The 25716-nt window shown below is 43.4% G+C and overlaps 1 protein-coding gene across 4 annotated transcripts in view; it reads right to left on the bottom strand.

Moving 5' to 3' along the window:
• Positions 1-25716, bottom strand: part of LOC126470450 (1-acyl-sn-glycerol-3-phosphate acyltransferase alpha) — a 694917-nt gene that overhangs the window by 259899 nt on the left and 409302 nt on the right. For all 4 annotated transcript variants that reach the window (XM_050098292.1, XM_050098294.1, XM_050098293.1 and 1 more), the window contains one exon: positions 20584-20659. The gene's annotated coding sequence lies outside the window, so the exon portion shown is untranslated. The remainder of the gene's footprint in view (positions 1-20583; positions 20660-25716) is intronic.

Genomic DNA, 25716 nt, shown 5'->3' with positions numbered 1-25716 from the left:
GGTATTGATAGGTTCAACCCACCCGAAAGTGCTTTATCGAGGGACGAGTGTCAAATGGCTGAATGTGCTGGTGGTGAGGGATTATAATAATCTATTGAATATTACACTGAAACGCCAAAGAAACTGTTATAGGCTCGCATATTCAAATACAGAGGTATGTAAACAGCCAGAATATGGCGGTGCGGTCGGCAACGCCTATATAAGACAACAAGTGTCTGGCGCAGTTGTTAGATCGGTTACTGCTGCTACAATGGCAGGTTATCAAGATTTAGTGAGTTTGAAAGAGGTGTTATAGTCGGCGCACGAGCAATGGGACACGGGATCTCCGAGGTAGCGGTAAAGTGGGAATTTTCCCGTACGACCATTTCACGGGTGTACCGTGAATATCAGGAATCCGGTAAAACATCAAATCTCCGACATAGCTGTGGCCGTACAAAGATCCTGCAAGAACGGGACCAACAAAGACTGAAGAGAATCGTTCAACCTGATAGAAGTGCAACCTTTCCGAAAATTTCTGCAGATTTCACTGCTGGGCAATCAACAAGTGTCAGCGTGCGAACCATTCAACGAAACTACTCGATATGGGTTTTCGGAACCGAAGGCTGACTCGTGTATCCTTGATGACAGCACGACACATAGCTTTACGCCTCGCCTGGACCCATCAACACCGACATTAGACTGTTGATGACTGGAAACATGTTGCCTGGTCGGATGAGTCTCGTTTCAGATTGTATCGATTGGATGGATGTGTACGGGTATGGAGACAACCTCATGAATCCACGGAACCTGCATGTTCAAAAATGGTTCAAATGGCTCTGAGCACTATGGGACTTAACAGCTATGGTCATCAGTCCCCTAGAACTTAGAACTACTTAAACCTAACTAACCTAAGGACAGCACACAACACCCAGCCATCACGAGGCAGAGAAAATCCCTGACCCCGCCGGGAATCGAACCCGGGAACCCGGGCGTGGGAAGCGAGAACGCTACCGCACGACCACGAGATGCGGGCGAACCTGCATGTCAGCAACGGTCTGTTCAAGCTGGTGGAGGCTCTGTAATGGAATGTGGCGTGTGCTGTTGGAGTGATATGGGACCCCTGACACGTTGAGATACGACTCTGACAGGTGACACGTACGTAAGCATCCTGTCTGTTCACCTTCATCCTTTCATGTCCATTGTGCATTCCGACGGACTTGGGCAATTCCAGCAGGACAGTGCAACACCTCAAACGTACAGAATTGCTACGGAGTATCTCTAGGAACGCTCTTCTGAGTTTAAACACTTCTGCTGGCCACCAAACTCCCCAGACATGAGCATTATTGAGCATATCTGGTAAGCATTTCAGCGTGCAGCTCAGAGGAGATCTCCACCTCCTCGTACTCTTACGGATGTCTGGACAGCACTGACGGCTTCATGGTGTCAGTTCCCTCCAGCACTACTTCAGACATTAGTCGCGTCCATGCCACGTCATGCTGCGGCACTTCTGCGTGCTCGCTGGGGCACTGCACAGTATTAGCCAGGTGTACCAGTTTCTTTGGCTCTTCAGTGTAGAATGTAAGGTCATAGTGGGTTGAACTTACTGATACCGAATGTTGAGTATGACCTGTGTGGTAATGACGATGTGGTGTGTGACGTCATAAGGGCGCAAACTGAAACAGCACAAAAAATTGCCAGTTTTTCTTTTGCTTCTATATTATTTTTTTGGAATGTAGGTTGTGGTGACAGAATGATCTGTACTGTAATTCGCGATCTAGAATGGACTGAAAAGCGACAGCCTGACTGTGTGTTGTTGAGGCCAAGGGTGAGATGTCATGAGAGTAACTGTAATTATTCTTCTGGCTGGTATTTGGTGCATACTGAACTTCAGTGAGTGTTTTATGCCAATATTTGGTAACGTCATGAGTCTAAGCAGGCGTGTGGTATCGACACGGTAAACATATCTACCACATTTTACGTGATTTTCTCGGCCTTTTCCTGTTTATTGGCCTCCAGCAAAGTACTTCCTCCACGCATGTCCCATCTAAACGCCTGGCCACATGTCACACCGATTTCCATTTCATTTTCAGTACTGCTATAATTACATCTTCCGTTTCCGTCTGTTTCGTGTTGAATTTGTTTATTTTCTCTCCTAATAATTAAAAGCGCGTTTACCTCTCTACAGAACCATTTCCAGAATGATCTGCTAACTGTCATAGGATAATGTAGCACACGAGCTAAAATTGCCTAAAATGGCAAGTAATTCTAGGAAATTACCAGCCAACTTAAACACAGGATATTTTTCAGTTTCTGCCCACTTGGATGGACTTGTGTCCTGACCGCTCAGCCGGCAGCGGTGGCCTTGCGGTTCTAGGCGCTGCAGTCTGGAACCGCGGGACTGCTACGGTCGCAGGTTCGAATCCTGCCTCGGGCATGGATGTGTGTGATGTGCTTAGGTTAGTTAGGTTTAAGTCGTTCTAAGTTCTAGGGGACTGATGACGTAAGATGTTAAGTCCCATAGTGCTCAGAGCCATTTGAACCATTTGACCGCTCATAAACATCCCAGCCAGGAATGGCTCCCCATTCACAGGCTGACCATACCTGCTGCCGATAACAAACCCGACGAAGGTAGTACGGGCAGACTACAGGAAGTTGAGAAGTAGAATAAAGCAAGACGGAAAGAGAAAGATTCCCCCTGCCCCCAATACCTCACTAAGGAAAAAAAGTAGCAGCAGGACTGATTTTCAGAATGTATGCCAAAACTGGTTATACATTCTAATTTTAAACTCTTCATTTGACACATCGGAAACAGTTTTGAAAACTCTATTCAGATTAGTAAAAGCACTCTAGGCCAGTTTTAGTCGTCTGTTCATTTCCTTTGTTGTCAATACTTGTCGGCCTTCCGGAGTGGCCGTGCGGTTCTAGGCGCTACAGTCTGGAAACGAGCGACCGCTACGGTCGCAGGTTCGAATCCTGCATCGGGCATGGATGTGTGTGATGTCCTTAGGTTAGTTAGGTTTAATTAGTTTTAAGTTCTAGGCGACTGATGACCTCAGAAGTTAAGTCGCGTAGTGCTCAGAGCCATTTGAACCATTTTGAACCAATACTTGTCATCTGCTATTTTGCTGAATTGGAAAATTGAGAAGTAAATTCCTGGGTCCAAATACCCTTTTTTTTTACTGTGCGACGACAACACAATGGAAATAGATATTAATACAGAATAGGTAATATTTTGGTAAAAGGTTAATGGAGGTTATCCATTATCACCGGAAAAAAATTTAAGAAAAGAATATCATTCATTGGAGTGAAATTGTAGCAGAGAGGAATCTAATGAACTTACGGCATCATTTATGATGTGTGCTGAACGATTTAAATCGAATATACGAGGGCAGTTCAATAAGTAATGCAACACATTTTTTTTCTGAAACAGGGGTTGTTTTATTCAGCATTGAAATACACCAGGTTTTCCCTAATCTTTTAGCTACACAACACTATTTTTCAACGTAATCTCCATTCAATGCTACGGCGTTACGCCACCTTGAAATGAGGGCCTGTATGCCTGCACGGTACCATTCCACTGGTCGATGTCGGAGCCAACGTCGTACTGCATCAATAACTTCTTCATCATCCGCGTAGTGCCTCCCACGGATTGCGGCCTTCATTGGGCCAAACATATGGAAATCCGACGGTGCGAGATCGGGGCTGTAGGGTGCATAAGGAAGAACAGTCCACTGAAGTTTTGTGAGCTCCTCTCGGGTGCGAAGACTTGTGTGAGGTCTTGCGTTGTCATGAAGAAGGAGAAGTTCGTTCAGATTTTTGTGCCTACGAACACGCTGAAGTCGTTTCTTCAATTTCTGAAGAGTAGCACAATACACTTCAGAGTTGATCGTTTGACCATGGGGAAGGACATCGAACAGAATAACCCCTTCAGCGTCCCAGAAGACTGTAACCATGACTTTACCGGCTGAGGGTATGGCTTTAAACTTTTTCTTGGTAGGGGAGTGGGTGTGGCGCCACTCCATTGATTGCCGTTTTGTTTCAGGTTCGAAGTGATGAACCCATGTTTCATCGCCTGCAACAATCTTTGACAAGAAATTGTCACCCTCAGCCACATGACGAGCAAGCAATTCCGCACAGATGGTTCTCCTTTGCTCTTTATGGTGTTCGGTTAGACAACGAGGGACCCAGCGGGAACAAACCTTTGAATATCCCAACTGGTGAACAATTGTGACAGCACTACCAACAGAGATGTCAAGTTGAGCACTGAGTTGTTTGATGGTGATCCGTCGATCATCTCGAACGAGTGTGTTCGCACGCTCCGCCATTGCAGGAGTCACAGGTGTGCACGGCCGGCCCGCACGCGGGAGATCAGACAGTCTTGCTTGACCTTGCAGCGATGATGACACACGCTTTGCCCAACGACTCACCGTGCTTTTGTCCACTGCCAGATCACCGTAGACATTCTGCAAGCGCCTATGAATATCTGAGATGCCCTGGTTTCCCGCCAAAAGAAACTCGATCACTGCCTGTTGTTTGCAACGCACATCCGTTACAGACGCCATTTTAACGGCTTCGTACAGCGCTGCCACCTGTCGGAAGTCAATGAAACTATACGAGACGAAGCGGGAATGTTTGAAAATATTCCACAAGAAATTTCCGGTTTTTTCAACCAAAATTGGCCGAGAAAAAAAATGTGTTGCATTACTTATTGAACTGCCCTCGTACATAGACAGGAATAACCGGTACCGACCACTTCAGTGAGTTATTATTGCGTGGTTTACTTTAAGAAAAATATAGAAAAACATGTGGCTATTATTTATTAGAAGTTAGCTAAATATTTTTACCTTTCGTCACTTTAAAAAGTAGGCGTGATATTTTTCAATAAAAATTACAGTTGTCTGGGAAACATTGCTGGGGGTATTGGCTGATATCTGGTTCAGGACTACCGCAGCCGTACTTATCAGAACTACTCTGGCAGTTCTACAGAATTCCCAGTTGAAAAACGAAATCACAGCGTAATTTTTTCCTCTCTTCCGAAACTACTCGTATTTTAAGTGAGGTTTTGAATGGGCCTTCTGCATCTCCACTTCGATACGTGGCCACACGATGGAAGTATCGTCACGTGTCTCAGACAGTGTGTAGGCGCGACAGGGCAAAGCTTAAAGCTGTTTGCTTGAAAGTTTCCCCGAACATGTCACCTGCCGGTGGCAAGAGACAGGGAAGCTGTCCGCTTCCTCGCAATACTTACCACGCCAGGGGACGACAAAAATAACTGTACTAACTCACACGTATCGACTGCTATTCGACCTCGCAGGTGCATATCATCTCCTTCGTCTGTCCTGTGCTAAACAGATACTTAATGTCATAGCCTGTACCACATTCAACACACTAATACAGAAGAAACGCCGGCCGGAGTGGCCGAGCGGTTCTACGCGCTACGGTCTGGAACCGCGCGACTGCTTTGATGGCAGGTTCGAATCCTGCCTCGGGCATGGATGTATGTGATGTCCTTAGGTTAGTTAGGTTCAACTAGTTCTAAGTTCTAGGGGACTGATGACCTCAGAAGTTAACTCCCATAGTGCTCAGAGCCATTTGAACCATTTGAACCAACAGAAGAAACAAATGATTGAGTTTTTCTTCGATGAGGAAAATATACTGCTTTTTTATTAAACATGTATATGATTATTTATTTTCATGCTTAGTATAAACAGAATATAGTGACATATTTTCTCTTACTGTATCTATGTACCAAATATATGATGAAATAATTCAGTATTTGTTCCTACATTATAGCTTATTGGCTATTTTTATGTTCAGATGAGCTGTAATACGTTACAGGTGTACGGAGACCACTGAATAAAATTCCACCAGACGCATATCCTCTAGTTCTCTTTAAATCCTAAGATTCCCAGTTAAACGCTGAACTTTAAATTCTCATTCGGTACCGAATGCACATGATTTTGAGCATCATTCTAAGATAGTTTCTATAATCTGTTTTATTTCTTACTTTTGGACAAATCATTTCACAAAACACATGACCATTTTTTTTTCAAGCTTCTTTTTTTATTTTCAAGTTTTGTTCAGGAAGCATGAAATATCATATATTTAAATATCGATCGGATTTCTATTATTATTACGAGTGTATAGATCGAAAGAAAGCAGAGAAGTTTCAGTTTATGCTGTGATATGATGTATTTGACACTTCGTTTTCTTTACTAGCAGCAGATGCTCAAATAAATAATTACGTATTTCTTAATTTCCATGATTGCTTTCATATAGTTAAATATTCTTCTGCAAAACTACACCTCCCGCTGGTCAGTTTAATATCTCATTTGTCCATATCACTCTCACTGTTTGGATATGAAGATTCGGACAAGAGTTTTCCCTCAAATCGCTAATTAAGTTTTTCTAAATTACTCCAATTATTTTCAGGCAATTATATTTATCTTTGCAAAACTAGACCTTACACTTGGTTAATTTCGCACCCCATCTATCGATTTGCTACTTTTTTTTGGCTATGGATATTCGGATAAAAATCCTTTGTGTAAATTCCAGGGAGTCTTATTTTCACTTCATTCAAACATAATTGTGAAATGTGCGTGCAGATGCGAAGAAAATTATGTCCTGAACTGCAAAGAACGACTAAGCACAGTTTTATTGGGGCACGTACGTGAAAAGGACCACACGAATCCTAAGTAGGAACGATAGATGTTAATAACACAGAATAACTTCTCCCTAAAAACGGAAAAAAACTGTACTGCAGTAGCAAATTCAAAATTATTGTCATTTTTTCCGTTTTCTGTCGTTCCTTGGTTGCTTCAAAATTCATGGAGGTATGTTCCGTTTGTCCAGCTAAATGAAAGGCAGTTCGTTTTTTGCCATAAGCGTTTCTCGTCTTTTATAAAGGAAGGAAGTGCAAGTGAAGTGCAGCAATAAATGTGTGTGAAAAAACACTCGCATTCGGCCTTCTAGAGTATGGGGACCGCGTAAACACATCTGCAGGACCACACATACATGAACTAGCAACACTGTAAATCGCCAGTGAAGATGTTTCATAAATAAAAGAAGCGAAACGCATGTGGCAGAGAACAATCTGCCTTTCATCCTGTTGCATACCTGCATGAAAATTTAAAATTACATCAACACTTCTCTAATATATAAATACTGTAAGGTATAAAATATTGGATTATAGGCCACTGAAGATAATGAAAAAAAACCTTCATTTCCAGAAAGAACTTTCACTCTGCTGCGAAGCGTGCGCACATTTGAATCTTCCTGGCAGATTAAAGATATGTGCTGGACGGGAACTAAAATCATAGAGCTACGCCTTCCGCGCGCAAGTACTGTAGCGACTGAGTTATCCAACTACAGAATGAATTTTACGGGAACAATCAAAATGGTGCAAATGGCTCTGAGCACTATGGGACTTAACTTCTAAGGTCATCAGTCCCCTAGAACTTAGAACTACTTAAACCTAACTAACCTAAGGACATCACACACATCCATGCCCGAGGCATGCCGGTCGCGCGGTCCCAGACTTAAGCGCCTAGAACCGCTCGGCCACAACGGCCGGCCTTCCCATGGTGCTCGTACAATTATGTGATTCCCCACAAGGAGAGACTTATTTAGTTTTCTAGTTAGGTTGTTTTGACTTTAGCATGAAACACGTTAGTGCAGTGTCTGTATCTGACAGTGTCTTTCAAATACTGACACTGCACAATTTGGTTGGCTGGTTCGGGGGACGAGACTAAACAGCGAGGTCATCGGTCCCATTGGATTAGGGAACGATGGGGAAGGAAGTTGGCCTTGCCCTTCAAAGGAACCATCTCGGCATTTGCCTGAAGCGATTTAGGGAAATCACAGAAAACCTAAATCAGGATGACCAGACGCGGGTTTGAACAGTCGTCCTCCCGAACGCGAGTCCAGTATGATAACCACTGCGCTTCCTCGATCGGTGCACAATGTAATAAATTTCAAGATTAACATGTACAGTATTTGTATTATCACCGGCTTCCGTTAAGCGATTAAGTAGGACTGAATATAAGTTCACCAGCCAAAATGTTAGTGTGCCCCTTAAGGGCAAACTGGAAGCTTTGGATCTCTGTAGAGTGCGTTAATGTGGTAGCAGGCGGACATGTGGTCCTCCACTGCAGATATAAGTCATAGAAATAATGAAGTAGAGTGTAAGCGCGAGGCGGCGCATGGAATCAGCACAGTAACATGGATCGACGTGAAGACGGTAGAGAATGGAAAAAAGGACTTGTGTTCGGCTGTGCCCATTAGCACACCGAGAATGAGGTTGCGCGACTCGTTGTTGTATTAGTGCGAACTATCCCACGTGTCTACAATGAATGGCTTAACACTCGCAGCCATGCAACATAGCGAAGAGCAATGGTCGTAAAAAGACCCTAACAAACTAACCATCTGGGACCGGAGTCGGCTGTTACGCCTTCTCGATGACAATAGGTTTCAGACCCGATAGGAATGGTTGCTGGTAGTGAATGCAGCGCCATTTAAACCAGGTTCAAAGCGAACATGATGAAAGGGCATATAACGGACATTCGATGTCGGTTACCTCGCGAAGGGCCATCGCTCTCAGCAACACAAAAGCTACGCGTCTTCAGTGGGCCAAATAACACGGCCACTGGACAGCAGCTGGCTTCAGGCGTGTTGTGTGGTCCGATTACAAGCGATTATCTCTTTTCGAATAATGCAAAACGTCGAGCGCACCGACGGTCCAGTGAGGTTTCAACCCATAGTGTACTACAGGCCGAAGGTGGGTCTGTGATATCTGTTTTAGTACCAAGAATTAGGCCCAGTAATTCAGGTTACCGAGGCATATTTTCCTGGTTTGATGAATATTCTGGCACCGTATCGCACCGCGACTGGCGCGCAGAATCACCCCATCTTAAAACTATAGATGATGTCTGGAAATATTTGAAGCAGCAGATGAAACGTAGCAGTCGAAACCTTTGCAGTTTTGTAGGTCTACGGTATCTATCCATCAATGTCTTCAGCTGGATATAACATTCCTGAAGAAACTTGCGGACTCTCTTCTTAGCCGAACTGAAGCTATTATCAAGGCCAGAGGCTGTGTTATCATGGTATTAGCATGATATCTCGTGGGGCGATCAGTTTTTTGCCGGGTGCTCTAATAACCATGCGATGTAAAGATGAAAATACCACCTGAGACTAAAGAACGCGAATTAGGGGAAATACTTTGGTTTGGGGAGCTATAGGGTAGAGGCGAGTGAAACAAGCAATGCCGTGTACTTTTGCGACTGTGAATTTTGCGATCCAGGGCGTCATCAGCGTGGTGTTTCTGACAAGAAATATTTTAGCCATGGCATTTACAACTGCCAAAGGAAGCAGCAATAGTGGGGAAGGCTGTGGTCGAAAATATCACGGTGAAAAACTGGTTGTTGTTAGACGTGACATTTCTCACTGTTTTGTAATAATAACGTCGCTTTACATTGTATCCAACTGAAAAACGAACGATTAATGCGAGTGAAAGAAGCAGCAATGATGGTACTGTGCACCTATCTGTTGCCGCGTTAAAGGAAGCCACAACAGTTGGGGAGGCTCTGGTCGTAAATACAACGGTACAAAACTAGTTGGTCGCCACTGTACCTCCGGCACCTACAAACAGGTCGGAAACGAAACGGTCGACACATCCACGGAACCAGTTACAAAGGGCCGACGCAATGAACCGGTTTTCGAATACTGCAAGGTTATGTATAATTTGTGGAGGAGCCTTACCCTGATGGAAAAACACATCACGTTCCTGTTGCAAGAACGAACAAATGCACTCTACGAGACAGCGCTCACTATGTCAACCCTATGCGCGCGAACGACCAGCATTTGTGTGCAGGTAGAATCTGCTTTCATCGCTGAAGACCACGGCGCACCATCCCATTCCATCTTCCAAGTGATGCTCTGACGGTATCAGTCGAGCCGTGCACGTCGATGCTGTGGCGTGAGTGGAACAGAGGCTAGAGGTGTGCGTGTCCGTAGTCCCACTGCTAATAGCCGGTGCGCAACAGTTCGTGCTGACACGCCTGGGCTCACAAGCCCTCTTATCTGTGCTGTGGTACTTGTACGATCTGTCACTGCTTCCCTTAGACACAGGATGATCCTGGCGGGCGTCTGTGCGGTGTGGACGTCCACAACCTCGTCTATGGGTGTGAGAATGTTCACGTGACCATCGTTGCACAACTGGCGCAGCACGTCCATCTTGTGTCGCAAATCTCCGACAGGACCATCCCGCCACTCGGAAGGCCACAACCGGACCCCTTCCAAACTCGTTAAGTTGGCTGTAGGAAGCCGTATGCATCTCCGTGGCATGGTTGCCAGCTTGCTTCACACTTCCACAACACACCGATCCTTCTGGCTGCGAGCATTTCCTATTAAAGGGTAGATGCAGGTGCCGTTCTGGCAGCTATGCCACTACGCTATCTGTTGGATGACGCTGAGACCGTTATGTACATCTACTGTTCCGTCATCGAATCAAAATCGACGTCGTCTTTCCAGGTGAACTATTTTTTTCCTGCAGTGTATTTATCGTTTCTGGAATGTTCTTGAAACATCTCATCTTTATAATATATTTATATTCTAGAATATTTAATGTTTCCATAAATACCAGAATTCTGGAATATTCGATGAATGAATAAATTGCTGCACTCTCCGTCGAAGAGTTCAGTTCTGTTCTGGCTGTACGTTGGTGTCAGTTCCTAGTGTAATGGTTCTTTGAGGACCATGCCTTCGGATGTGGACTTGATTGTGGTGTCGACGTTACATTGTTTGGTGGAGACGCCAGGTACTTGAAGATTACATCACAGTGGCTCCAATTAGGCAACATAAAAGCTGTCGCCTACAGCCCGCAGCTGTGGCCGAGCGGTTCTAGGAGCTTCAGTCCGGAACCACGCGATTGCTACGGTCGCAGGTTCGAATCCTGCCTCGGGCGTGGATGTGTGTGATGTCCTTAGGTAGGTTAGGTTTAAATAGTTCTAACAAGGGGAGGCCGCCAATTGTGAAATTCAGATTCGATTCATACTGCGCATAATAAAAGCTCATGGCCAGAGGTGTAATGTGGCAAAGCACTAAAATGCACTTCTCAGCCGTTGTCGAGAAAATCGACAGTTAAAAGAAACCGCTGCGGTGAAATACTCTCTAGGATTAATAATTTTCTACACCATCGTGGCGCAGCGGTAAGCGCTCGGGTTCGTAATCCGAAGGTCACCGGATCGAATCTCGCGCCATGCAACCTTCCTTTTTTTTTCTTTTTTAGTATTTGTTTTTTGTAATTCAAATGTGTATATACACACACATATATATATAATTCCCGGCAATCAGTTGCAACAATTATGCATATAATAAGTTGTTGAAAGTCGTTTGTCGTGGAAAAACTGGCGACTTCGAACATCATTATGTTTTCCGCAAACAAAGTTGTATTTCACAAATGTTATTAATTGTCTTCATAATGTTAACCACGTATAGTTAACGAAAGACGTAGAAATGATATTCCGAAACGAATACGTATAGCGTAAGTCAAACGTTCGAATTGGAATAGAGACCCCACGAACACAAATTTGCTGTGGCAGCTATGAAATATAAACTCCGTTACTTGCTCGTTACACTAGAAGGACAGATGTTGAAGGGGCCGAAACGAGCCGCCGCATAACAGCGTAATTGCCTGCTAACTTCGAAAGAAGGTAGATGCGGTCCCTAGCGCAACTTATAACATCGTCGAAAATCAGTGCGGACGTGAGAGTTTATATTTCATACCTGCCACAGCAAATTTGTGTTCGTGGGGTCTCTATTCCAATTCGAACGTCTGACTTACGCTATACGTATTCGTTTCGGAATATCATTTCTACGTCTTTCGTTAACTATACATGGTTAACATTATGAAGACAATTAATAAGCCTGTTAAACAAACGGAAAAGTGGAGGCGGTACAATTGGAGAGCGATCCGCCTTCACCAAGATGCATAAACAATTCATTAATAGTATACAAAGGTCGGCGGATCGAATCTCGCGCCATACTAATAATTAAAAAAAAATTGTATGGCGCGATATTCGATCCGGCGACCTTTGTATTACAAACCCGAGCGCTTACCGCTGCGCCACGACGCTGTAGAAAATTGTTAATCGTAGAGAGTATTTCACCGCAACGGTTTCTTTTAACTGTCGATTTTCTCGACAACGGTTGAGAAGTGCATCTTGGTGCTTTGCCACATTACACCTCTGGCCATGAGCTTTTATTATGCGCAGTATGAATCGAATCTGAATTTCACAATTGGCGGCCTCCCCTTGTAAGTCTAAGGGACTGATGACCTCAGATGTTAAGTCCCATAGTACTTAGAGCCATTTGGCGCCTACACGGTCAGTACATCGTCCGCACGGTCCATATATTTAGAAGACCCAATGAATTCCAACTCAGTAGTAAGTCAGCTGAACATCACGCATCCATCAGTGTTTTCCAGGGGTTCTGGTCAGGACCTGCCGAAGTGGCTGAAAGGATTCGACTGAGTCGCCAAATACTACAGGTGGGATGACATGGTATATTTGGTACACGCGTACGTTTATTTGGACGTCACAGTTCAGCAATGGTTGAAAAACAACGAAGAGAAGCTCTACAGCTATGGCAAGTTCGAACTGAAGACAACATTTGGTGGCAATCAACAGAAACTCCGTTTAGCAGAAATACAATTGAAGTAAAGGCCCAAATTCGTGGCGAAACGACACAGTCATACACACAGAATGTTTTGGTCCTTTGTAGCATTGTGAATCCCAGCATGACACAAGCCTATAAAATCTTACATTTAATGAAAGGAGTCGCAGAAGGCATGTACCAAACATTTCTAGGAAATGACGTCACAACACAGACAAGTTCATAACGTGGTACCACCGCATCAAGGAGACGAACAGAGAGGATAGACAGACTTCCAGCGTCTTGGCTGCCAGCAGTAACAGCGCTACGGGGCGGCAGCTCTTGCGAAACAACGCACACACAGGCGCGCGAAAGGCCAAAGTGACATAGGTACACACACTAGTGGCACACCTCAGCCGGCACTAGGCAGCAAGTAGACAGCGCTACGTCATAATTGCCGCCCGCTTCTCATCCGTATATTTCCATTGTGGCAAGCAATTAAGCAAACATCAATCAAGAATGTCTATTTCCACCAATGACAAGAAATAATGCTAACACCAATAAAGGACGTCTAACACCCCTCCTCCCGATCCTCAATACCCTTTCAGATTGGACTGACAGACTATTTCGCCAGAATATAAGAATTAAAGTTTCTCTCGTTCAGCGTTTAGCAAAAATACCCTGAAGAAGGCCATTTGCAACAGTGGCCGAAACGTCGGAAAATTTTATACATCGACAATGCGCTCGCATACACAGAAGAATTTTATTAACTGTGGTCAAATTTAGGTTATACATCATAACACTGATTATTTCCTTCCTCTTAGACACATATATTGTCATGTTAATTGTGAACGACAACAGCAGATAATTTGAGGAGGTAGAAAATTCAATTCAATTATGATTTAGTTTTTATATTATATTTTGTGTTCCCTAAAATTGTGAAAAAATGCAAGGATGAATTTTGCTTCATAATTTCTCAAATTGAAAAAGTGTTCTCAATTTATCTGTAATAGTTTCAAACCTTACAGAGGACGAACTGTAGGACTCTACGGAAATTTCAAAATTAGGAGGGATACAACCGAAAATTTTTGATCATATTTTTATATTATTTCAGAACAGGTTAAAATAAGGTAAAAATACAGAAAAGACAAAGCGCCTTCACCGGCCGGGGTGGCCAAGCGGTTCTAGGCCCTACAATGTGGAACCGCGCGACCGCTACGGTCGCAGGTTCGAATCCTGCCTCGGACATGGATGTGTGTGATGTCCTTAGGTTAGTTAGGTTTAAGTAGTTCTAAGTTCTAGGGGACTGATGACCACAGCAGTTAAGTCCCATAGTGCTCAGAGCCATTTTGAACAAAACGCCTTCCTTTCAGTTATTTCAGTAAGTGAACGGTGAGTGGTGACATGGAAAAGAGTTAGTTAATTCCAGTGAGTGAGCTGTCCTGATACGACACCTGAGAAAGACGGTTTTGCCCATCTCTATTGAGTGTCAGAACATGTAGAAAGAAAGGAATGGAAGGAAGGGATATTAGCGTTTAACGTCCCGTCGACAACAAGGTCATTAGAGACGGAGCAGAAGCTCGGACTGGTGGAGGATGGGGAAGTCAATCGGCCCTGTCGTTTGAAAGGAACCATCCTGGCATTTGCCTGGAGCGAGTCAAGGAAATCATGGGAACTTAATTCACGATGTCATCCTGCCAAATGCGAGTTCAGTGTGCTAATCATGCACCAAAATGGTTCGAATGGCTTTAAGTACTATGGGCTTAACTTCTGAGGTCATCAGTCGCCTAGAACTTAGAACTAATTAAACCTAACTAACCTAAGGACATCACACACATCCATGCCCGAGGCAGGATTCGAACCTGTGACCGTAGCGGTCGCTCGGCTCCAGGTTGTAGCGCCTAGAATCGCACGGCTACCCCGGCCGGCACAGTCACTAAAATTTTCTACTTTTCTGACATTGTCTGAATTATTCAGCACAACCTTTTGCATTCTGTTTTTCAAGTATGATTCAAACCAGCTGCGTGTAAAGCTATCAGTTTCAAGACACATGAGTTTTTCTGAGAGAGTATCATGATCTACACAATCGGAGGCCTCTGAGAGATCACAACAAATACCAGTTGGCGAAATATTATTATTTAAGGCTTGTACTATTTGATGAGTGAATGTATAATTAGCAATCTCAATCGAACAGCCTTTCAGGAAAACTAACTGTGATGTGCTTAAATAGACTGTTTCCACTTAAGTGTGCGGCTACTCCTGAGTACATTACTTTTCGAATATTTTGGAAAAAGGTGCCAGGAAGGAAAGTGGACGGTAACTGTTGAAGTCTGTCTTGTTACCTTCCTCATAAAGTCTTTTCTTGATAAAAAAACAAAGACTCTTGAATTCTGGTACACTCCGATGCGTCACTGATAGTATTAATGCTTTGCAGCACAGAGTTATGTGTATGTGTTTTCCTCGAAGCAGTCTTACGTTCAAAGGTGGATAAGTCTACAGATACACCGAGTCTGGGCAAAGTTCTTGCTTAAAAATATGCGCCCGCCAATCAGAGTGGCAGCCAGTGAGGTCATGTCAGTTGCGCGTCCTTTGGTGGCATCTGTGCGTGGTGACCACATCGGAGACAGCGAGCGATGGAAGAGCGAGCCCGTTGGCGGGAGGTTTAACAGTGCTGCCTGACGAATAGCCGTGTGCGGCGAGGGGCGTGCCGGGTGTGGTCGGCGAAGACGCCGTCGATACCGCAAGGTATTCGGTTCGTTACACTGGATAACGTGCAACAAATCTCCGTAAATACGTTTCAGAGAAGAAAAGGACAATAAACGCTGATCACTGAATTCGTGGGCTATATGTGCCGTCCCTTTTGATTTGTGGGACGAATCCCTCACATGCGAATCTGTGTGTCTTCCTAGGTTTTCCGGTCGTTTTCACTACTGACGTCAAAACACCGACGGCGTGATCAATGTCTTAAAATCACATGGGATGCATATCAACGAAGTGAATAACACGACTGCTGTTAAGTTCGTTGACATGCATTTTAATAGTTATACTAAAGTATTTCAGTGTTTGATGGATGCTGGCACAGTGTTGAAACGCACGTAAGAGTCGTGGTTTTTCATTTTATTTACGAACTTCGCTATGATATGTTAATCACCCCCCACCCCAAACTGATACGAGAAATACTGTACATAATGGTTCATGTCGATACATACATGACATTTTTACTGTGATGTAGGTTGATAACTGGAATTAGTTAGCTGACAAATAATGTCTTTACTTCAAAATAAAAGAACAGCCTATGCAGTGTTCTTTCGATAAATTCACAGTGTCTATGGACACCTACATCAAAATATTATCTCTGCGTGTATCTCTTTGTGACACCACATGCTCCTTGGGCACAAATTATTATCGCCATATCTGGATTCTAGTGATTAAGTTTTAACAATCCTTTGAGTCTATCAAAGATATTTCTATGTAACATTATTAATAATACGTAGAAAACAAGCCAGTCTTTGATAGTAAACTTCTTGAGCTGAATAAAACAAATTCACGATCGAAGATATTGGTTTCCACGTTTCCTCAGACACTGGATCGCTGTTAGCTTCGTGGTGACCAAGTCACCCCCCCCCCCCCCCCATCGAGTTTATTAATATTAACTATTACACATTTGTTATTTAATGCGTTTAACAAGGGGGAACAGGAGACACCAAACAGACATTGCTGATACCATGGCATAGGAGTGCCGTCGATAAAGTTTGCGGGTCATGATTTCTAATTGGCAATTGTTATTACTTGTGTTTCGTTACATACTGAGGTGACAAAAGTCATGGGATAGCGATATGCACATACATATACAGATGGCGGTAATATTGCTTCACATCGTATAAAAGGACAATACACTGATGGAGCTGTCATTTGTACTCAGGTGATTAATATGAAAAGGTTTAAGACGTGACTATGGCGGCACGATAGGATTTAAAAGTCTTTGAATGCGAAATGGTAGTTGGAGCTAGATGCATGAGACATTCCATTTCGGAAATCGTTAGGGAATTCAATACTCCGAGATCCGTAGTCTCAACAGTGTGCCGAGTATACTAAATTTCAGGCATTACCTTTCACCACGGACAACGCAGTGGCCGACAGCGTTCACGTAACGACCGAGAGCAGCAGCGTTACGTAGAGTTATCAGTGCTAACAGACAAGCAACACTGCGTGAACTAACCGCAGAAATCAATGTAGGACGTACGACGAATGCATCCGTTAGGACAGTGTACCTAATTTGGCGTTTTTGAAAACCGCTTATTAGAGGTGGAATCCACAATTTTCAGGACTGGTGCTGCCATATGGGAAGTAGGAGTAGTAGACCTTTGCACCGCCAGGTGGCGAGAGCTGCATATCTGATGAGTCAGTGTGCGGAGTGGTATTCAGCTGGGAGGACGTGTTGAACGTCCACAGTGATTTCCGTAATACCCTGTGTTTGGTGTGTGGAGATTTTACAATGAATCCGCGAACAAAACAGCACGTGTGTATGAAATTCTGTGTGAATCTCGGGAAAAGTGTTGCCGAGACCTTTGCGATGATTCAACAAGTGTTTGGGGGACAGAGCATGAGTCGTACGTTGTGTGACGTCCTTAGGTTAGTTAGGTTTAAGTAGTTCTAAGTTCTAGGGGACTGATGACCATAGATGTTAAGTCCCATAGTGCTCAGAGCCATTTGAACCATGAGCCGTACGCGTGTGTTTGAGTGGCATGCCCGGGCTCTCCAAACCCCAAAAAAGCTAAACAGGTGAAGAGCAAAATCATCGTTTTCTTTGATACCAAGGGAATTGTGCACAAAGCATTCGTTCCACTCAACAAAACAGTGAACTCCACGTGCTACTGTGACGACGGCCCGAACTTTGGCGTCAAGGGATCTGGCTGCTGCATCACGACAACGCGCCCTGTTACACGTCATTGCTCACCAGGACCTTTTTGGCAAAAAACAACATGGTGATTGTACCCTACCCACCGTACTCGCCAGATTTTGCACCTTGCGATTACGCACTATTTCCAAAACTGAAATTCAGGTTGAAAGGCAGTCGGTTCGGCACTCTAGAGAGGATTCAAGAAGCATCGCTGGCGGTGATAAAAACCCTCAAAGAACAGGACTTCCAGAAAACGTTTAACCAGTGGCAGAAGCGCTGGGACCGGTGTGTACGTGCGAATGGGTGATGGTGACCATTAGTCCAAAGGTAAGGTTTTCGTCAGTCCCGAAATTTTGGATAGCACCTCGTATCAGTGGATTTCCGCATTTGCGGCCCTTATCTTCGCTGTAATGACTACCCATTCGTCTAGGTTCCGCTTACATTCTTTCCTTACTGCGTCACGTGTCGCAACACCACCAGGAGCGTTTAGCCTCGCGGTGAGCGGTGGTCTACATCTACATCTACATAGATACTCCGCAAGCCACCGTACGGTGCGTGGCAGAGGGTACCATATACCACTACTAGTCATTCCCTTCCCAGTTCCACTCGTAAATACAGTGAGGGAAAAACGACTGTCTATATGTGTCTGTGTGAACCCTAATTTCTCGTATCTTATCTTCGCGGTCCTTACGCGCAATGTATGTTGGCGGAAGCAGAATCGTTCGGCAGTTAGCCTCAAATAGCGGTTCTCTACATCCTCTAAAAAGCTTTGTCGAATGAAACGTCGCCCTCCTTCCAGGGATTCCCACTTGAGCTCCCGAAGCATCTTCACAACAGCCACGTGTTGTTCGAACCCAATGGTAACAGATCTAGCAGCCCGCCTCTGTACAGCCAAGATATCCTTCCTCAATCCGACCTAGCTTTTGGCTCATCAGTGTGTACTAGAGGCTCTTACTACTCCTCTGAGTGACTCAGCTCTTAGTACAAGACTTCTGCAAATGGTTCAAATGGCTCTGAGCACTATGGGACTTAACATCTGAGGTCATCAGTCCCCTAGAACTTAGAACTACTTAAACCTAACTAACCTAAGGACATCACACACATCCATGCCCGAGGCAGGATTCGAACCTACGACCGTAGCCTTCGCGCGGTTCCAGAGACTTCTGCCAACTTGGCGCCTACCACGATATTCACTGTAGTTGACACTGACTTCTCGATGCAGATTTTACGTTTCGACACCTCCAGAAAACCGACAAAAGCGACCCTGTGTGATCCTGCTGCGTCCTATACAGGGATACGGTCCCAGCCAGGAACTACGTGCTATCGTTACTGGCACAACTTTCTATTTCCATCCTAAATGGATGTTCTTGAGGGAGAGTAGGTCACTGGTTCTGGGAAAACTCTTCGGATCTGTTAGATTCCCTTTATCTGGCTGGCTGTGCCCACACGATACCTAACAACCACTGCTGTCTCAGTGAAAATGAATAATTATAAACTGAAAGGAATTACATCAGAATTGAAAGCATCCAAAACCTCTTCCGAGCGTAACGAATACCATTTTCGGATTTTCCTCACCGGGATACACAGAAAATCGTTCCGCATATTTTAGCAGACACCAAGTAATAACTTCTTTTCTAGACAAAACATCACACATCAATTTAATTAAGTGTCCTTACATTTTGGACTTCCAAAAACCAAACACCGTCCGGACAGGCTCTGAAGGCCCAACGGTACCGACCGGCTGCCGTGTCATCCTCAGCCTTAGGCCTCACCGGATGCCGATACGGAGGGGCGTGTGGTCAGAACACAGCACCCCCGGCCGTTGTCAGTTTTCGTGACCGGCGCCGCTACTACTCAACCAAGTAGCTCCTCAAGTGACGTCACAACGGCTGAGTCGAGACCCACGAGAAAGAGAGGCCGCGGCGCGTACGTCACAAACGTGGGCCTGAACTCGCTCGCTCAGCTCAGCAGACAAAATGCGTTTCTAAACCTGTTCACTCGCAGCTGGGCGTGTACGTAATAACGAGAACTGCACCGTCTTCTGGAATCTGCTATTATGAAGTCTTATTGATTAACATTACTACAACAAAATTTAATTTAAGATCAGTACTCGATATAAATGGTGTAACTGCTTGTTTATGGCATTTAGTCTCTTCCGCTTAACAGTCCTCATTTCATACAATAAGTGGTGCATTATGCAACTGATAATCATTCTGACATGATTTTAATTTTATTGTACCCCAGTACAGCCATAACAGATAATAAGTAGGCCTATGGACATCCGATCCTTGCATCAAGTGTCAACTTGATACGCTTAATAGTTTTATTTTTAGCCCTTCTTAAATAGTGGTGCCATATTTCGTCGACATGGAACAACGGAATATAGTACTTCAGGATTTTTTTTCGTTTTGTAAGAGTCATCGCCAATGGAAATTTATCCGAAATTGATGACGTCTTACAATTAATCTTCTCCTTCAGTTCCACCAGTCCAGAAATGGACAGCAGAGTTTAAACTTTCCGTATTTGTTTTGGAAATTATCGACGTAACAAAACGTCCCTAAAATCTAGACACTGATGACAACAATGGGAAAAGGTGACAAGCAGTATTTACCGTTTCGCGCCACAAGCGCACTACAGGAAATATTACACACATTGTCGTGGATTATTAACAACGAGAAAGCTTTGCACATAATAGATGCCACATTTGTAGAACGCTGACCAAAAGGAAATTCAAAAGCGAGGTTCTCAGGAATTTTTGGAGCATTTTAGTAAGATTACAGCAGAAACAAAGCAGTGGGTAGAGCGTCTGTGTCATTGTTTGAGATTACAGGCATCGACTATGGTGCTTCTAGCGAGTGTTGCTCGCCAAAGCATAAAGAATGCTAGAAAATTAGATGCGGCAGCTTGATGCAATATCGTTATATACGATTTTCCATTTCTTGAATAGCAGGATTTTTGATTAAAAGTAGGATGAAATAATTTACTTGTTTTCTACTTTTACATTTGTTCAAGTATGTCATAGAAGACTTAATAGCTCATAAATGGGTACAAACCTTTCGAAAAGGGTCGTAACGACTCTGAAGTACCCGTAATAATTGTAGTTCCAGCACATCAACCGCCGATGTAAACCTGAAAAAAAGAATGTTGTTTCTGAAAATTACAGACTTACAATTATAGAATATAAACACTGTAGAAAATTTAAATTTGTGTCAGAACTGGAACCTACTCGAATAACTCAAGTGAGTAAGCAATACCGGCAACTGTCTGATTAACTTCCAGTTCGTCAAGGGTCTAAAACCTGCCATAAATGTATTTAGTATACACGGGTCCCTAGGAAAGTGAGTGAAACATGTCATCGTACGCTAAGACAATTGCAGTACAATAGATATGCATTGTAGAAGACAATACATGTTCTGGTTTCTGAAGACAAAGTTCTGCTGCGTTTTGGATAACAGTTACGAGTACATCACACCGCGTGAGTGAAATGGCGCGGCATATGGAAATGTCCTTCAAAGTTGGAGAACGTGGGACACCAAGATTCTTCTGACTAAAACGCCCAAATTGCAAACAGATTCAACGTGAAATTCTGGCGGTGTATGGACCAAATGCAGTGTCCAGTCCAGCCGTAGTGAAATGGTGTCAACAAATTGATGAAGGCGCACAGACATCGACCACAGACGACAATTTCTAGGCAGTCGAGGAGCTGATTCACAACAATAGAAGAGTTTCCGAAGGTGAGAACCTTCCCACAGCGTTTCTAGAATGGCTCCGTGACCAAAGAGCTGATTTCTTTCATCTAGGAATTGACCCATTGCTAAAATGTTCCGTTGTTTACTGAGACTTCGTGAGTAAAGGAAAAGTAGTATCATGTATGTGCTTCATTTAGAAGTGTACTGTGACATTCAGTAAAAGTTAGTGGGTGGACTTTTCCATTGTCGGGCGCGCAGTCGGGGAGAGTGACGTCGTGTCCATCAGTTGATATAAAAGACCCCAAATGGCAGTGTCAGTACGACAACGGGCAGCGCCACTAGAGTATTACCTGCAAGTGCCTGATGCCCAGACGACACGTTCGACAGCTTGTTGCCCAGCTAGACGGGTTCGATAGGGGCCGCATCGTGGGGCTATGGGAAGCTGGATGGTCCTATCGTGGTATTGCGCGCCACATCGGTCGTACGGACTCCAACATTTCCCACTGTTGGCGCGATGGATATAGGAAAGCACGGATGCACGACATAAAGGATCTGGCCGTCCGACGTGCACCACAAGGAGGGAGGATCGACGGATTGTCCGCCACGCACGCACAAATGCAACGGCAACGACATGATACGCACAGTTTTATAAAATCTGCAGCGTGGGATTAGCCGAGAGGTCTCAGGCGCTGCATTCATGGACTGTGCGGCTGGTCCCGGTGGAGGTTCGAGCCCTCCCTCGGGCATGGGTGTGTGTGTTTGTCCTTAGGATAATTTAGGTCAAGTAGCGTGTAAGCTTAGGGACTGATGACCTTAGCAGTTAAGTCCCATAAGATTTCACACACATTTGAACATTTGATCAAATCTGTGTAGATTAACCTGTGTAGATTTGAACTGAAAATTTTGAAATTTTAGCATGTAGTAGAGTCAAGAAGTTAACGATGTGTTGTGGCTTTCAACTTGAGTACTTCAGAGGCAAGCCACATTAGTATGCATCTCCCAGACACGCAGATGTTCGCATCATGTTTTTAAAAACTTCTATTAGTTTTATCTTGCTAGATAGGGCGATACATTTTATTGGGCTCTACTCAGGAAATTCTTTAAAGAATTGAACAGCTCCAAACTTGTTATTAATTTACAAGTGAGTTAAAGCGTTAACTATTTGACGTTAAACAAATAATGAAAAATGGATGAATATAGTTTGGGTAATTTGCGCTCGGTTTTAAGCAAGAGCAAGTGTTTCACGCATCTCAATTTTTATGACATCATGTATCCTGAACTATGTGTCGTACAATCATGTAATTTTGCAGGCACATCCAGTGGTATATGTGTATACTGCCTGCAACCTGTATTGATAATGGAGTCGGTAGTAAAGAAGTGATAAATTAAAACGTCGTGTCTGATGCTGAAGTTAAACTGTATGAACAGAGAACATGTAGCAAGCAATAAACTTTTCTTTGACCGTTTTGTGGTCGGTATTAGCGAGAGAATGTCACGTAAAAGGTTTAAATTATGTTTAAGATTTGTTGCAAATCTCTATATGCAGTCATTCTCAAATAATGGATGAATGATGTCCAGGTATTTGCGCGCCATCAGTTACGCTGCTTCAAGGAAAACACAGTTTCTAACTGTAATGCTTGTTTTCATGTGTTTAACTTTTAACATAAGCTTATACCCCTTAATGAGTAGATTGTGGCGGCATTTTAAGTATCTAAATTCGGTCAATAATTACGAAAATATTGAAAATCAAATTTTTGTTGCTCCCGTAAGCCGTTAGACAAGCAGTCTGCAACTGGTAACGGTTTCCGGGTTTCGGTGTAGTCGCTGGTAATGTAGATTATCTAATCACTGAAAAGTCCCAAACTGAAATGCAAGGATCAGTTATAATGACCGGAAAGGTATATAATTGATAGAGTCAGCTGCTGCCACAACACAGGTTGAAATATGATGAAGTTAAGCCACTGGTTAAGAAGGGAGAGAAAGAAATAGCATCAAATTTCCGTCCAGTTTCACTTTTGCCAGCATTCTCAAAAATTTTACAAAAAGTAATGTACAATCGGCTTTATAACCATCTTATCTCAAATAACATACTGTCAAAATCACAGTTCGGATTTCTAAAGGGTTCTGATATTGAGAATGCTATCTACACTTACAATGAAAATGAGCTTAATTCATTAGACAAAAAATTGCAGGCAACTGGTATATTTTGTGATCTGTCAAAGGCATTTGACTGCGTAAATCACAATATCCTTTTAAGTAAATTAGAATATTATAGTGTAACAGGAAATGCTGCAAAATGTTTCAAATCTTATATCTCTGGCAGGAAACAAAGGGGGTTATTAGGCAAGAGACATGTATTAAGGTATCAAGCATCATCCAACTGGGAACTAATTACAAGTGGGGTCCCACAAGGTTCCATTTTAGGGCCATTACGTTTTCTTGTGTATGTCAATGACCTTTCATCAGTAACATTACCAGATGCCAAGTTCGTTTTGTTTGCCGATAATAGAAACATTGCAATAAATAGCAAATCAAGCGCAGAGTTTAGAAAGATCGGCTAATAAAATATTTGTGGCCATTAATCACTGATTCCTAGCCAATTCTTTGTCACTAAACTTTGAAAAAACACGCTACATGCAGTTCAGAACTTGTAAGGGGTGTCCCACGAGTATATGCCTAACATACGATGACAAGCATATAGAAGAAGTGGACAGTGTTAAATTCTTGGGATTACAGCTTGATAATAAATTCAACTGCGAGGAGCACACCACATAACTGCTGAAGCCCCTTAACAAGTCTCTATTTACAATGCGAATTATATCAGACATAGGGGATATAAAAATGAAAAAGCTCGCATACTGTGCTTGCTTTCATTCCATAATGTCATATTGGATTATTTTTTGGGGTAATTCATCAAGTCAAGCTAAAGTTTTCCGGGCACAAAAACGTGCAGTAAGAGTTATATATGTAGTGTGAACTCAAGAACATCCTGCAGAAGCCCGTTTAGGAAACTAGGGATACTAACCACTGCTTCCCAATACATTTATTCCTTAATGAAATTTGTCATCAAAAATATATCACTTTTTAATACCAACAGCTCAATTCATGGAATCAATACTAGAAATAAGAATAATCTTCACGATAATTTAAAGTCACTTACTCTTGCACAAAAAGGTGTGCATTATTCAGGAACACACATTTTGAATAATTTGCTAGCAGCCATAAAAAGCTTAACAACCAATCAAATTCAGTTTAAGAGAAGCCCAAAGGATTTATTGGTGGCCAGCTCCTTCGACTCCATTGATGAATTTCTCAGTAGACTTAACTGATTCGTATATGTAAGTACAATATAACTTCCGCACAATTTCAGTGCAGTAATGTGTTCATTGTAAACAAGTGTGTGTGTGTGTGTGTGTGTGTGTGTGTGTGTGTGTGTGTGTGTGTGTAAGTACAATCTAACTTCTGCACCATTTCAGGGCAGCAATGTGTTCATTGTAAAGAAGTATTATAGCAGCTCTATTGCATATTTATTACCTTACAAATAAAAAAAAACTTTTTTATTTTAAATTCAGTGCATTAGTGTTTGTAAAATGATTCTTTCATATATTGTTCATTAAAAAAAAATGACGATCATTCCACTTGGGACCTGTGGGTTGGTACATTAGCTTATTTGTTTGAGTTGTAAATATTTGTCATGTATTATTGTTTTTCTGACATGTTCTAAATACTGGAGGACCTCCTCACTACGGATCAATTGGAATGAAAGTAACTCTAATCTACCCAGAGCAGGGTGATCCAAACGCCGATCATTTCGGTTCACGAAGACTGCCCCCGTGGAACTCCTGATACCAGACTTTCCGCACCAAACGTCGGACGACACACACTTAAAAGTAGTTATCGAACAGCTCCAACCCCAGATCCCAACAGAGACAAACTTAGACGACGTAACGAATTTGGGATACAAGCCAGTGTTTCAATACAAACACAGACACAGGGATACAAAACAGCTGTTATCCTTCCCCACCTATCCAGCAACTCTCCCAACGACAGGCAATCAGAGAAAATGAACTGAGAACGCTCCCTTCTGCACACTAGAGTGGTAATAGAAGCATACAGTGACAGGGAAGCCGAACGTCAGTGCCGAAACTCTCAGGTATTCGGACGCACCACGAACTACTGCTACATGCAAACACGGTGTGCGAAATGTTCAGGTCAACACCGTTGAAAAGATACTACGAGAGCACTAAGCTAAACATCCACTAGTCACAAGGGCAAAGAGGCACACCTAACCTCATGGAAGGAGGGTGGGTTCTACCAGAAAAACACATAACCACACAAAGCACGACATTCCAAGACAAGAGGAAAACCACAACAGATGCAGCCAGCATAAACAAATCCCTCAGACCCAGCAGACTTACTGCCACTACTGCCACTAAACGCCAAGAGACTGAAACACCCGGACTTTGAAACTGAGAGAATAAGTCAACAATGGGACAA

This window comes from Schistocerca serialis, chromosome 3 (assembly GCF_023864345.2).
Source record: "Schistocerca serialis cubense isolate TAMUIC-IGC-003099 chromosome 3, iqSchSeri2.2, whole genome shotgun sequence".
Classification (NCBI taxonomy): Eukaryota; Metazoa; Arthropoda; class Insecta; order Orthoptera; family Acrididae; genus Schistocerca; species Schistocerca serialis.
This window is presented reverse-complemented; position numbering and strand designations above follow the sequence as displayed.